This window comes from Epinephelus lanceolatus, chromosome 6 (assembly GCF_041903045.1).
Source record: "Epinephelus lanceolatus isolate andai-2023 chromosome 6, ASM4190304v1, whole genome shotgun sequence".
Taxonomy (NCBI): Eukaryota; Metazoa; Chordata; class Actinopteri; order Perciformes; family Serranidae; genus Epinephelus; species Epinephelus lanceolatus.
Window position 1 is genome coordinate 3,954,980 of NC_135739.1, and position 13,547 is coordinate 3,968,526.

Sequence of the window (13,547 nt, forward strand, 5' to 3'; positions counted from 1 at the left end):
CATGAACAGCTGGCTTTTTCCCACAGTGTTTCCAGATGTCCAGAAGTCCTGTCCTTCAGGCCTTTGATATCACAATATGAGACAACATGAAAAGACACATTTTCTCCCTTGCTTCTTTCCACTGGAGTTGCCTCCCTGGCTGTTGCCACTTCCTTCCTGTGTCTTGCACTTGGCATCGTGGCTACCTGAAGGGGCCGAACTGTCCTCCCTCTGTCTCCACACTGTCGCGCTGTCTGTCTCTGCTCTGTCTCATCATCATCCACCTAAATAGGCCAATTACTATCTGACCTGTTGAAAGTAGACTTTCTGAGTCATGAAATTATACTGTGCGCTCAGTTTCTCTCTCGTTGTGAATATATGTGTCCCGCAGGTTATTCCACATTTTCTTGGCTGCTTCCTGATCAAACAGCTCTCTAAAGGCTTTTGACTGATGCAGAAAACGCAGAAAATCGAGCCTTTTTCGAAAGCTTTAATGACGGATGAAGGTTTCAGAGTCGGTGTGCAAATGTGATTGACACAACGTGGGATCGTATTTATTTTTAAATGTGCAACAACAAATGTGAACACATAAATTTGATACTTATCAGCCCTCCATTAAACTCCTGGTAAGATAGCAAAGAAGCGGACCCTTAAAATGTCAAAGTACAGCCCACACACCAGAATAAAGTGTTTTTAGGTTTCATATGTACAGCGTAGTTCAGATTACATGTGTATAATTTCTCAGTCCGAACAGCACTGCCACCTGGGTTTGTTGAAGGTGGCGGTGCTGTTTGGGCTGAGAAAGCCATGTGTAAGTAAGGTAAAGGAGGTTGTTGGGTCGGTGCGGGGAGCAGTGAGAGCTGGCATTAGGGGAGTGTCTCTGGGACGCCAGAGATCACTGTCGTGGGACCAACTAGATGAAACACTAGTGAAAGGAGGTTCCCACCTGATGACCCCAAAGACATGTTAGTTATCACTGCTCACTGGTCTGTATAGTTAAGCCTTGCCATAATAGCTTATCATAGGGCTTAGGAGGTTATTCACTGAGTGCTGATCCTTTCTCTAGAGCACAAATTTCTTGTGTTTATTTGAACTATGAGCTGAGTTTCTCATCAGGAGGAGGAGGGAATAGTAGATGCAAAGCAGCAAACAGCAGCAGCAGCTCTATTTTTCAACAAGAGGTTGGGACATTTCCAGCCGTGTTTGTGACGACCACACCGGGTATTTTAAGCCAACATGATGTTTTCTTAACCCTCATCGAGTGTTCTTTGTGCTTAATCCTAAACGCCTGTTAACCAAAGCATTATCACAGCTTAAAATTGAAAATTCAAATGTTAATTTTCAAATTATCGGCTACATATGAAACGTACACATGTGACATATTCATGGCTTGCTGAAATGTACTTTACTAACATTTATTCTGGAGATTGGTTCGAAGTAACGGAGTATTGTAACATCATAACTGACTTTAAAATTGTTTTCTTTATACAACTTGTCACTGAAAAGGTAATCATGTTCACTGTCATGCCTTTCTAAGTCATTTGTTACTGAACCCTACCAGTAATTTATAAAGAGTGATTATCTGATCTAAAAAATGTCAATGCCATTGCTGTATTTTCATTGGAGTTCATTACATCAATATTTTGTTGTAGGATCAACCAAGTGAGTCTTTTTATAAAAGCAAGAAATGTAAAACATTGCTGGAAAGTGCTGTAAAAAATATTCAAACTCTAACATTATCCATCTTTGTTTTCAGGTTAGTAAAGGAAGCAGTTCATCTGTGATTACACACAGTGCTCACCTCACTGTAATATGAACAGTGCAGTTTAAGACAAACCATAATTAAGAAGTTTATCACACCCAAACACAATCTTACTGTATGAATGTGGCAGTGAGGTCCAGGACACACGTCAGTGAGAGTGCTGTGGAGCTCAGTAAACAGAGAATGCAACAAAACCTGCCGGGGTGCAGAGTTTTTATTTCCCACCGGCCACCCTTAGTAAAATGTATGCACTCGTGATGAATGGTGGGATAGTCGAATGGATTCCACAGGATTGGAGGGGAGACTAGCAGTGGGAAGGGGCAACGGTTGAGAAGAGAGGTGAGATAGTAATAATAAGATTGGAAAAGAAAAGGGAGGGGAGAGATGGAGGGCAGCATGGGTGTTATAAGGGAGGAAAGAGGTTGTTCAGGGTTGAGCAGTGAAGCAGAGAAGCTGTTGCACACCGAGGCTGAATTGTGAGTGTGTGTGTGTGTGTGTGTGTGTGTGTGTGTGTGTGTGTGTCTGTCTGTGGGTGTGTTTGCGAGTAAGCGTCTGTATGAGATGATGAGTTTTCAACCCTAGAACTCAAGGAGCCAAGCGTCCTCTCACCGCCTCAAAGTCACTTTCCCTCCTCCTTTTCCTCCTCTTTCCACCCATCTCCCCATCAGCCCAAAGTCTCTGGCTCTCCTCCACTCCTCTCAGACACACACTCTCCCCCTCTCGTCAGGGGGTCCAGTCAGCTCTGGCATTAAGATTCACACCACAACTCCCAGCCATTGAACAGAGGAGTATGACGTGGCTAGACATGTCTCTTGACTGTGGTCCTCTTTCCTCACCATGCCTTTGTTCTCACAGTATATCCCTCCTAAGATCTCTGTAGAAACTGTGCTGAAATCCCCCCGTGTATGTTTCTTTTCTTAAGAGTATGTTGAGACACTGCTTTATGTGTGTCTCTATCAACATTGGGCTTGTTACTCAAAAATATAATTTATTACTTGTTAAACTTTTGCAAAGTAATCTTACTTATTACTCCCTGCCGACAGTAATTTCTTACACTTCTCATGTGAATATCATGGTCATCTCTGGTCAGCACACCTAAGGCCGGATAGCTTGCAAATAATTTTTTACCTGGGTGTTGTCTGTTGGCTGTGACTCGTCATTTCTGTTTGATCTGTTTAAAAGATATAGATAGCCGACATTTCACCCACTACATATCCAGCCACAGGCTTCATTAGTTCTTTGTGCTTTGTAGCCTGTAGTCCACGATTAAAATCCAGTTTTGGTTGTTTAGCCAGTGTCAGGCTACAGCTACAGGACTCATCTTTGGTGGGTTGTATTTCCACAAGCGTCATGGTGTGCTGTCAGTCGTAGTCGGTGTTTCAGACCAGAAGTTTGAGGCAATGTTTTCCACAGTGTAAAGAGTCTTAGTACCACTACAGTACCTGGAACAATGATGTCCTTGTCATCTCGCCTCCTGACAAAGTCAAGGTAATGGATATGTAAGCATTTTCATCATCAGAGCTGGCTTGCTGCTTTGTGACGTGCCTAAGTGATGATTATGGAATTTAATCTGGGATCTGATTGATGGTTAGATTTCAAATGGTTGGGAGGTCAATAACAAAAGTAAGGTTGTAATATTATCACTGGAGTTTTATTAGCAATTTGTTGCATGACTATTATTTGTGCATGTGATCTGACTATGCTTGCAGCAGAAGTTGGTGTCAGTGGTGTTACACGGTGTTTCGGTACACACTGATTTTATGACTTGCCCACCACCTCACTGTCATTTTGATTTTTTTCTACATAAATGAAACCCATTGGTGTTGTTAAAAATATTGATTTGTTGATACATTTTGATTTTGAATGTTTGAAATGGCGTCAGTGCTCATTTTCTGCAGCATTGGTACATCGCTACCAGCTGCACTTTCTTGCTCTCTCTTATTGTTGATGTTTATTACAGTCATTCAACTGTTCTCTGCCACTAACCAAAATTTTCATCTCATGTCATTTTCATGTTATTGCCTTGTTATATTTATCTTGTAATGAAAATTTTAACTTGTATGCCCTCGGTGTCAGTTTTCTCCCGTGGTATCGAAAATGGTATCAAATATTGGTCTGTAAGGTATTGTGCTGAGGCTATAAATTCAGTATCCTCTAATCAGAGCCCATGTTCATCAAATAAAAAGTCTCCAGGCGCAAGCTGGGACTATATGTCCAAGACAACATTCATGGACCTGTGCTACTGACTAGGACTCAAATGTTGAGGAGACCAAAAGGATGACAGAGGAAGAAGCGATCATCCTCGGGTGGAGGGTGCATCCCATGATAGAGGGGGGAGATGAAGGGAGGAGGAAGTCGCGGCCCAAAAGAAACAAAACTTTAGCACGTTTATTAAAAAGAAAATCTGTGCTGCCACACCAACTGTCCCTGTTCCGTTTTGTTCAAAGTAAGGGAGAGATCTGGAGATCTAACGTAGTAAAGATCAAAGTAAGTGCTCTGCAGATATTGAGCGTCATCGACGAATATCTTTTCTTGTAAAATGTCCGGTATAATCGCCAACGCCGGTGTTGTCACAAGTTTATTAACCAGTGGGAAAATTTCCTCACCGTGGCATCCTTAGATCTGACACACATGTGGGTTGTCTCTACTTTTCTTTTTTCTGTGCCGGCCTTGGGATTGCACCTCATTTCTAAATTTATCCTCAAAGTGTGCCACCTCTCCTGTGAGTGGCTGCTGGGATTCTGTAGTTGGGGGGGAGGGAAGGCAGAGGGGTGAAGAGGGGTGTAGAGACTGGTGAGAAGAGGGGAGAGCGGCGGCAGCGGGGTGGGGGCGATAATCGGGGGGGAGGAGGAGGAGAGCGGTGAAGGAGGGAGGGGAGCTGTGGTGCATGTATGTGGGACACAGCAGCTCACATCCTTTCCTCTGCTTTCTTCCTCTTTTTCTTATCTCTTCTGCCATCACCCCATCTCTGTCCCCAGGCTGCTGGGTTTATTTGGGGGGATTAGCATTGTGAATGTGTGTGTGTGTTTGTGTGCATATGTCTTGTGTGTAAGTAGCATTTGCACTCACGTTCCTGCTTGCATGGACCCTTATTTGCATATTTGCATGGAAACATACATGTTATACTGAACACCAGTGTCTTTGTGCTGCGTTTATTACAGACTGGACCCTGGAGGACGCTGCACAGCAGATCATCTTAACTATAATACATCGCGAATTACACCTGGTCAGATACTGTGCACTGTGTAAGAAACGTGTGTGTGTTTTGGGGGCTGATAAAGATATAGCCCTATGTATCCACTTGTGGATACCCATGAATAGAAAATCAATATCCTCAGCAGGATTAATTACTGGGCACACAGCACGTGCGAGCCTTAGTGTGTACATACCACTGGTGTGCGCACACATGACATTTGCTCACCTTGTACAATATTAGTGGGAGAATCTACAAAGCTGTAGTGTTATAGTGTGCCTGCTGCCATTTCACGTCTTCATTGACGTTAAACAATAGCTGTTATGTTGAGGGAATATGTGGCTCTGTATGTGTCGAGATGTGTGTGTGTGTGTATTGTCTACAATAGCTGCTATGTGTGGTTAATCTCTCTCTGACAATAGCCTCCCTGAGCTGCCAGCTCTCAGGTCCACAGGCCTGGAGTGAAGCCTGGGGAGCGGGGTTGGAAGTCACCCAGCCAGGACTCAAGGGACTGGGCTTGGACTGCCTCCAACTCTCCCTGTGTGGGGATGATTGAGGGGGTTGCAAGGACACTACTGCTCTGCAAAGAGGAGAGCAAGAGAGGGGGATAGGAGAGGGGAGATGATGAAAGGAGAGAACAGATGGAAATGAATGGGAAGGGCAGGGAAAGAGCAGAGTAGGGGAAAGAGGATAGGCTAACATCTTGTTATGGCTGCTAAAAGCAGTATTCCCCATGCTGTTTGTGGTGCAATCGAAAGAAAAACACAATCCCCCATCTGTTTATTTCTTTGGGAATTCTTTGTCAGAAGTCCCTGCAGTGAGCTCTGTTACACTCAAAGGGTGCTGAAATTTCTGTTAGCTGCAGTTAATGCTGTTGCTAAATCTGTGTCAAGATAGGTCGATTTTAGTTCTATAGCCACATATTTTCTCAGTACGCCGCAGAAATGGTTCTGACTCAGCCGAAGCTTCACACAAACCTCCACAAAAGGCGAAAACGGGGAAAGAAAACGTCGAGAAGAAATTTAGAGATTCCCCGTCCATGGATGGCTGTGGATGTGTAGTAGGAGCAACTGAGGGTGTGATAACAAGATGGTGTACACTTTAGTTCGTGTACAGGTTTCATTTAACCTTGCAATTTTGTCATCATGTCAGATGATGGTACCTGCTTATTGAAATACCTTCAGAGCACTGTGGCTTCAGTTTACTCAAATGAAGAAATGAACACTTCCCTGACACTTTATCTTGAATTCAATAAATTGTCACAAATGTGGTTTCTCTATACGGCATGGACATCTGCTCTGAATGTAGATGGGACATGGACTATTAGTCATAGTGATTTACAGTTACTACACTCACAGTGGCAACGCAAAGGTGCGACATTTAAATGGCAACAAAACCTAATTTGTAAATGTATTCACCCAGTTTCAAATGGGCTTAATTGCCTCAATTAAATAACCCTCTTGACACCGAATGTAAAGATACAGATGGTGCAGTTTCAGTGAGTTTCTTTTCTCTAATTTCCCCACTGACACAGCAATCTTAGGTAGAAAGAACACATTCAAAGTTCACCATCTGTATCTTTACGCACAGCGGTGAGAGGGTGATAATTTATATTTTCTTTGAAACCTCAGAGACTGTGCTAAATCCCATCTAAAATGAATCACTTGAGTCTACTTCAGTCACAATTGAGTCTACACTACATCTGAAATTCTAATAGACAGCAATTAGAAGGACCTCATATCGTTCTGAGCAAGAAAGACAGATTTAGAGCAGTTTTTAATGAAAAGAGTGTCATCATCATCTTAAGGGACTTGGGAACGTGATGTCATGTGACCACTCGGTGCGGTATAAGCTATACTTGTGATATGGTGTCATGCAGTGCACTTGTCTTCAGCTTATGTCATGCCAAAGCTCGTTCTGTAACGTGGTGACTAACTGACTTCAGTGTTTACCTGCAGTATTATAGTAATATTTTGTGGCTTCAGCCAGTGCAGTGAGTGGCAAAATGAGAGACACGCAAACTAACAGGTGGTCAGATAGCAAAGTCTTGAGCTGATTGAGGAGTTTGGTAGATGGGTTGGTCAAGGCACAAATATTTAAAAATATAGCTTTTTCTATGGCTTTTGGCCTTTATCCACATAAAAACTGTGTTTTAGGCCACTGAAAACTGACTTTTTGCTTTAATGGCAGAATGTGCGTTGTTATTTCCTTTGTGCAATTGGCAGATGTGGCCAAATTAGTTGTAGTTCTAAACAGAACTGAACTGTTGTAGGCAAGGCTCTGTTCATTTCTATAGAAGCTGCCTAGTGGTGCGTGAAGCCTCCCTGGGGATCGTTCACATTGTTGGGCCCTTAAAGTAGTGCTAAGATCGGGCCCAAAAAATCCAGCCCGACCCCACCTGAGACTGTGCATGTTCTGTCCGAGCCCGGCCTGTCCTGTCCCTTTTACTGTAATTATGAGCCCGAGCCTGGGTTAAACCCGACATTTTTTTTAAGGATACGAGCGTGGACATTGAAAGCTGACTCTCGCCTTTCTTTCCATGGCAAGCCTTTGTCATGTGCCTCTTAAGTGTCCCTGTCTTTTTGTTGTCATATACTGTACCAGCACTTGGTACACTTGATGAAGCCGACACACATGTTGTCACCGTCGACAACTCATGTGTGGCCAGTGGCGCCGTCCAGCCTCCCCCCCCCCCCTTTTTTTTTTTTGGTAATAGCTTTTTTTCAAGCTTCTGATTGGCCAACATCATCGTTCTCTTGCGTGGCTGTAGGGTCAGGATTATGTTGTGGCCCGTTGGTTTGGCATGCCTTTGACAGTGCTTCAGTTGTGTTTTTGCGTTTTCATTTAGACTTTGGTATCACTTGGATAGTGAAATTTCAGCAGCTTATCTTACTTTATAATGAGAAAACTCTGTGTGTGTGTGTGTTCCACGTTTTTCTCCTCACTGACTTGGTCAATCCATGTGAAATTTGGCACAGTGGTAGAGGGTCATGGGAGGATGCCAATGAAGCAATATTACATCACTTGGCCAAAGGAGGGCGCTATAGCAACCGATTGAAATTGCAAACTTTGAATGGGCATATCTCATGCCCCGTATGTCGTAGAGACATGAAACTTTGCACAGAGATGCCTCTCCTCATGAGGAACACATTTGCCTCAAGAACCCATAACTTCCGCTTATATAGATTTTCCGCCATTTTGAATTTTTTGAAAAACACTTCAAATGGATCTCTTCCTAGGAAGTTTGAGCGATCTGCATGAAACTGGGTGAACATAATCTAGGGACCAATATCTAAAGTTCCCTCTTGGCAAAAGTTGGAAAACTTACTAAAACTGAGCTTCTATAAGGCAATGAATATTGCGGAGGGCGTGGCTCATCACATAAAGGTGTATAACATCTCAAGGGTTTCACCCATCACCACGCAACTTTGTAGGCATATGACCACACATAATCTGAGGGGACCCCTCCATTATTGACCCCATCAAACAAAATGGGGGCGCTAGAGAGCTCATTTCTTATCTAGGCCTAACCGCCATATGGATTTTTACTAAACTTGATAGATATGTAGAACAGGACGCCTCAAGGTGACTGGAGAAATTTAACTCTAATTGGCAACTGGGTGGCGCTATAACAACAGAAAAATGCTTCAAAATGGCTAAAATGTGACCGATCACTGTGGCTCCCCCTGTGGACCAATGTTGGTGTTTTCTAATGTTTGGTATGACTAAGTCATGGTATGGTATGCTGTACATAATCACGGAAACTGTCAGTGTGTCATTCTGTCAGTCAGTCATTCTGTCAGTCCCATGTTTTTCTACTCACTGACGTGGTCAATCTATGTGAAACTGCACATAGGCATTGAGGACTGGCATAGGTAGAATGTGACAAAGCTACCAGTGGCTATGGACTTGTTAGATTAGATTTAACAATTCAACTGTTTCACTTTAGTCTGTAGATGTTTAACAGGTTATCGATTAAAGAGCATATGTGACAATTCATGAGCAAACCTAGGGCGGCAGTAGCTCAGTCCATAGGGACTTGGCTTGGGAACCTGAATGTCGTCGGTTCAAGTTCCTGCCCGGACCAAAATATTGAGCATGGACTGGTATCTGGAGAGGTCCCAGTTCACCTCCTGTTGGTGCTGTTGTTAAAGCCCCTGCTCACCTGTAGTCCACCAACACAGCTGTTTTCACTTATGTTGCCCGATTAGGCCTCTTTTCATGACTGTGTGAGCAAGGCACCGAGCTCCCAACCGCTCAGGGCGCCTGTCCATGGGCAGCCCCCTCACCCTAACATCTCTCCATTCAATGCATGTAAAAGGTCCTGTTTGTGCATCTATGTGTATTTCCAGCCTGGGTGTATATGTATGTGAATTTCCCAGCATTGAATTTCCCCCTTGGGGATTAATAAAGTATATAAAATTAAAAATTAGAAATTAAATTAATTAAATATTCGACCCAGAATAATTTAGTTGTGCAGCATAGGATGAGTGAATAGGTAACTGTGTGTGAATAACTAAATCACACCTACAGATAAAGGGAAATGGGTAAATTGTTGTTGTCAACTAACAAGCATTTGAAATGTTACAGATACTCTATGAACTATCTGAAGGTGTTACTGAGATTTTTTTATGTGCTTGTGTGGACAGGAGGGAACAAAAACATTTTCAAAATTACCCGTGGACCTGTGGTCTGAAGTCATAGGGACAGAGAGCTATGGACAGACGACGTTGTCTGATAAACATCGAGTCACCAGCTAATACAGTATTTATATTAAGTACAGGGAGAAAGTCACGACTCTTCCTTGGCAATTACTTTTGAGGGACAGATATGACTCACCTTGTTCAAACACCGTCTACAACTTATCCTTAACTCCTGGTGTTTTTTCCTTTGGTTGAAAAATAAAACTTGATTTCTGTTTGCTGCTGTCCACCACATGATGCCTCTGCTCACCTGTCGTCCACCCACACAGCTGTTTTCACTTATGTTGCCTAATTAGGCCTCTTCTCATGACTGTGTGAGCATTTACAAACTGTGCTTGATTGGCGTCTTTCTCACCCTTCTGTTGGATTTGCTGCACATTAACAAAGTTATCTGTGTTTATATACGGGTGCAGTTGGACCAGATTTACTCCAAAGTTGTAAATTATACAACTTTTAATCAAAACACTTTACTGTCACTGTTCTTACACTTACTTCAGCTCTATAGGCTACTTCTTCGGTGCTTTATTCATGTCAGCATGCAGTTGTATAAACAAGAATTTTACTGTTGTCTTTCTACTGTAAAATGTACAATGTACCATTTGTAGCATCTGCTCCATAAACAAACAGCCATGGCAGATAAACCAATGAATAATGTGTTTTAACTTGATATCAATTAATGCAGTCTGATCAACAAATGCTTTGACTAGCGAGGACACGCTGGCCCCCAAAACACCTAAAAGTGTGAATACTTCACAAATGAAAAATGTCAGATACTTACAATTAAAACAGGAAATGTATTAATAAACAATGTTTATTCTGCTAAACAGAACACGTTGCTTTGTAGTTCACAGACAACGATCCCCAGACAGATAGATGAAAATAAACAACACATACTGTACCTTTTTTATTGTTCTAAAGAAAATAACAGCGACAGACAGGGAATTGCATCCTTGTGTATTTTCGTTCGTGGCTGATGTGAGCGGAGTGCTATGGCCTTGTAGATGATCTAAATTTGCATCGCTGCAAAGACATGACTCTAGTTAAATATGATCAAGACAAATGTCTCCCTTCACCTCAACTGACTTACTGGTGATGAAACAGGAACGTTTCTGGGTCGTCCTGGTGCTTTGATAACACCAACCAAACAGCATGAGTGAAGCATCTGAGACCCTAATTATTCTGACTGAGACCAGATCTCACCAGCACTGAGCCTGTGTGCATAGTTAATCTGTGTGAATGTGTATGTGTATGTCCTGCACTTTATGTTTATACAATGTGTGGATGGTTGTGGATGTGCAACTTCCCAACGGTTTAATACTGAAGGAGCTATATGTGACATTGAGATTAATAATATACAGCCCCTCCATGATGTTGCAATGTCACAGTCACAACAATTTGTCACAAAGTCGGCGAATCTCCATGAATTCTGTCATCTTGCAATTTTGTCGAATTGCTGCAACTTTTCAGTAAATTGACCAATCATCTTAGTTTGCCAGTTATAGGAGTCCCCCACAAACATCACCAAACTCAATTCCTTGTTTTATGGTTGTGAGGATGCAGACATTAAAATCTCACATTTACCAACAAAAATGACTGCTCAAGTGAGACTGTGAAGACGGTTCGAGGCATTTCCCTGATGTTTTGCACAAATGACATCCATTCTACAAACTATTTTCTACTGCAAAACACATTCAGAGAATGACTCAAACACTTTGACAACAGACAAGACGAATCCCAATGACGGAGGCTGTTGCATGCAGGTTTGTTGCAGGTGTGTTACTTTAAATACGCATTCTAAGTAGTAAAGTAAGTGAAGTATAAATCACAGACTCAGAACAGTGCGGTTTAATTCTCACTGGAACAAGATGCCTTTGATTTTTAACAAATCATGCACAGGAGAAATGGCAACAGTAATTGCAATTTTCAATTAATCCTGCAATTTCCTTGCAAAGGAACATAAAACATTGCAACATGCTTTGCAGTTTTTAAAAAAGCTGCCGTAAATTCAAGCATTTTAGTGGAGCTGTGAGCAGAGTCAGAGTCACGCTACCTCTGTAGCCCCTTTTACACTGCACAGATTTTCGGTGAATGTTGGGCTGTTTTGCCGGCAAGCTGCGAGCATTTAGACACACAGAGCCGGATTGGTAGGGTAGAATCGTAGGGTAGACATATTGGTGGAACCTTTTTGGTTTAAAAAGAACGAGGTGGCCTTCCACAACGGGAGGGGCTGTTGATGACTTGTGGGAGGAGCTGTTGATGACGCCGCACGTGCGAGCCACTGGCGGTGGATAAACAGGAAACAGCTGATAGGAGGAATTAGCGAGCAGCTAGTAGCAAGAGGGAAACACAAACCTGACAGACACTGTAAAGATGAGCAACTGGGGAGACAAGGAATTGTGCGCCCTCCTTGTCCTCGCAAATGAAGAGGCCATTAACCGTCAGATGACGGGGACGGTGAAGAACGGGCCGACTTATGAGAGAATCGCCGAAGGACTGACCAGCCGCGGCTTCCCTCCCACGTCACTGTTTACGTCACACGCTGAGCTACACGTTTTGTTACTTGCTCACGCCCCCCATTCCCCCGAAAAAGGCGCATTCTGTATAAACAAAAGTAGGTAGGTGGCATTTTGCTGCACTCCCCGATTTTGTTTTTTTATACTGCCAATGCTGAAAAAAGACTGATTGGGCTTTCCTGCAAATTTGCACAATTCCTATTTAAAAAGGGCTTGAGCATCTCTATGGTTTGTAAGCTAGTTCGGCTGTGCATGCATGTTAGTGCATGTGAGTCCCTGTGATTTTGTCCCATTGGCTAGGTAATTGCTGCATCTCTGCACTGCATTCGTATGAAGGTTACCGCTGATATCAGGACGGCTTTGTTGAAGAAACTTAGTGCCTACTCTCTAGTTCCCCCCAAGTAACAATGTTAGCTCTGTCAGCACTGCTGCTGTTGTTATTTATTGTGTTAGCACCAGCTTAGCCACCATCATGTTGGGAACCCTGTGCAGACAATCCTGCCTCAAACTCTGAATAATCAATATGCTCTGAATTTCGCACATAGCTCCTTAAATATCTTAATGTTGTGTCTTTATCACAGCAGCATCTTTTTGGGCTCATACACACTCGCTCCCATTTCCACAGATACACACAGATGCATATACATGCAGTGCAGAGAGAGGATCCATGTGAGAAATGTGTTTTCAATAAGACCAGGAGCTTAGTGTATTCTGCGTTAAGAGGCGAGCAAAATGAGCAGTTTTTCTCCAAGGAAATATCTAGAAGGAGATTGGACAGCTACAGCAGTATCACAGATAGTACATGGTAAATGAGCTTAGACTGTGATAGTCAACAGGGAGATAACTATCTCTCCCTCTCCGTCTCTCTCTTGCTTATACGCTTTTTTCACATTTTTTTCTCAGCTCTCATTTATTCCATCTTCCAATATGCATTTTTACCGTTGCTCTTTCCCTGGTGCTCACTGCTGTTACAACATATCCATCTTGTCATGTTTTCCTCTTTAGAGGTGTATGAGAGAGAGAGTGAGCTAAAGAGAGGGAGAGGGAGATACAGTATCCCTGTGTATTTAGCTGTGAGTGCATGTGTGAGTGGATCTGTGTGTGTTTGTGACTGCTACAGTTATGCATGCCTGTGCTCGGGCCGGGCATAAATCATCATTAGAGATGGCAGTTGTGTGTATGTGCGCGCGTGTGCACTCGTGTATGTGTGTATTTCAGTGTATGTGTACACTAAGACAGACCGACTGCAGCAACTGAGCTTTCCATGCTCAACAGGCTGCCTTATTGTTACAGCTCCAGTGCTCTGTTCCACTCCGTTTCCAAGGTTTCCGAGACCTGGGACTGCTGTAAAACACACACACACACACACACACACACACACTGCACTGTCTCTGACA

At 43.0% G+C, this 13,547-nt stretch overlaps 1 protein-coding gene across 2 annotated transcripts in view; it reads left to right on the plus strand.

Moving 5' to 3' along the window:
* The window catches only part of dab1a (DAB adaptor protein 1a), a 306,640-nt gene that overhangs the window by 40,567 nt on the left and 252,526 nt on the right, over positions 1-13,547 (plus strand). The window lies entirely within an intron of this gene.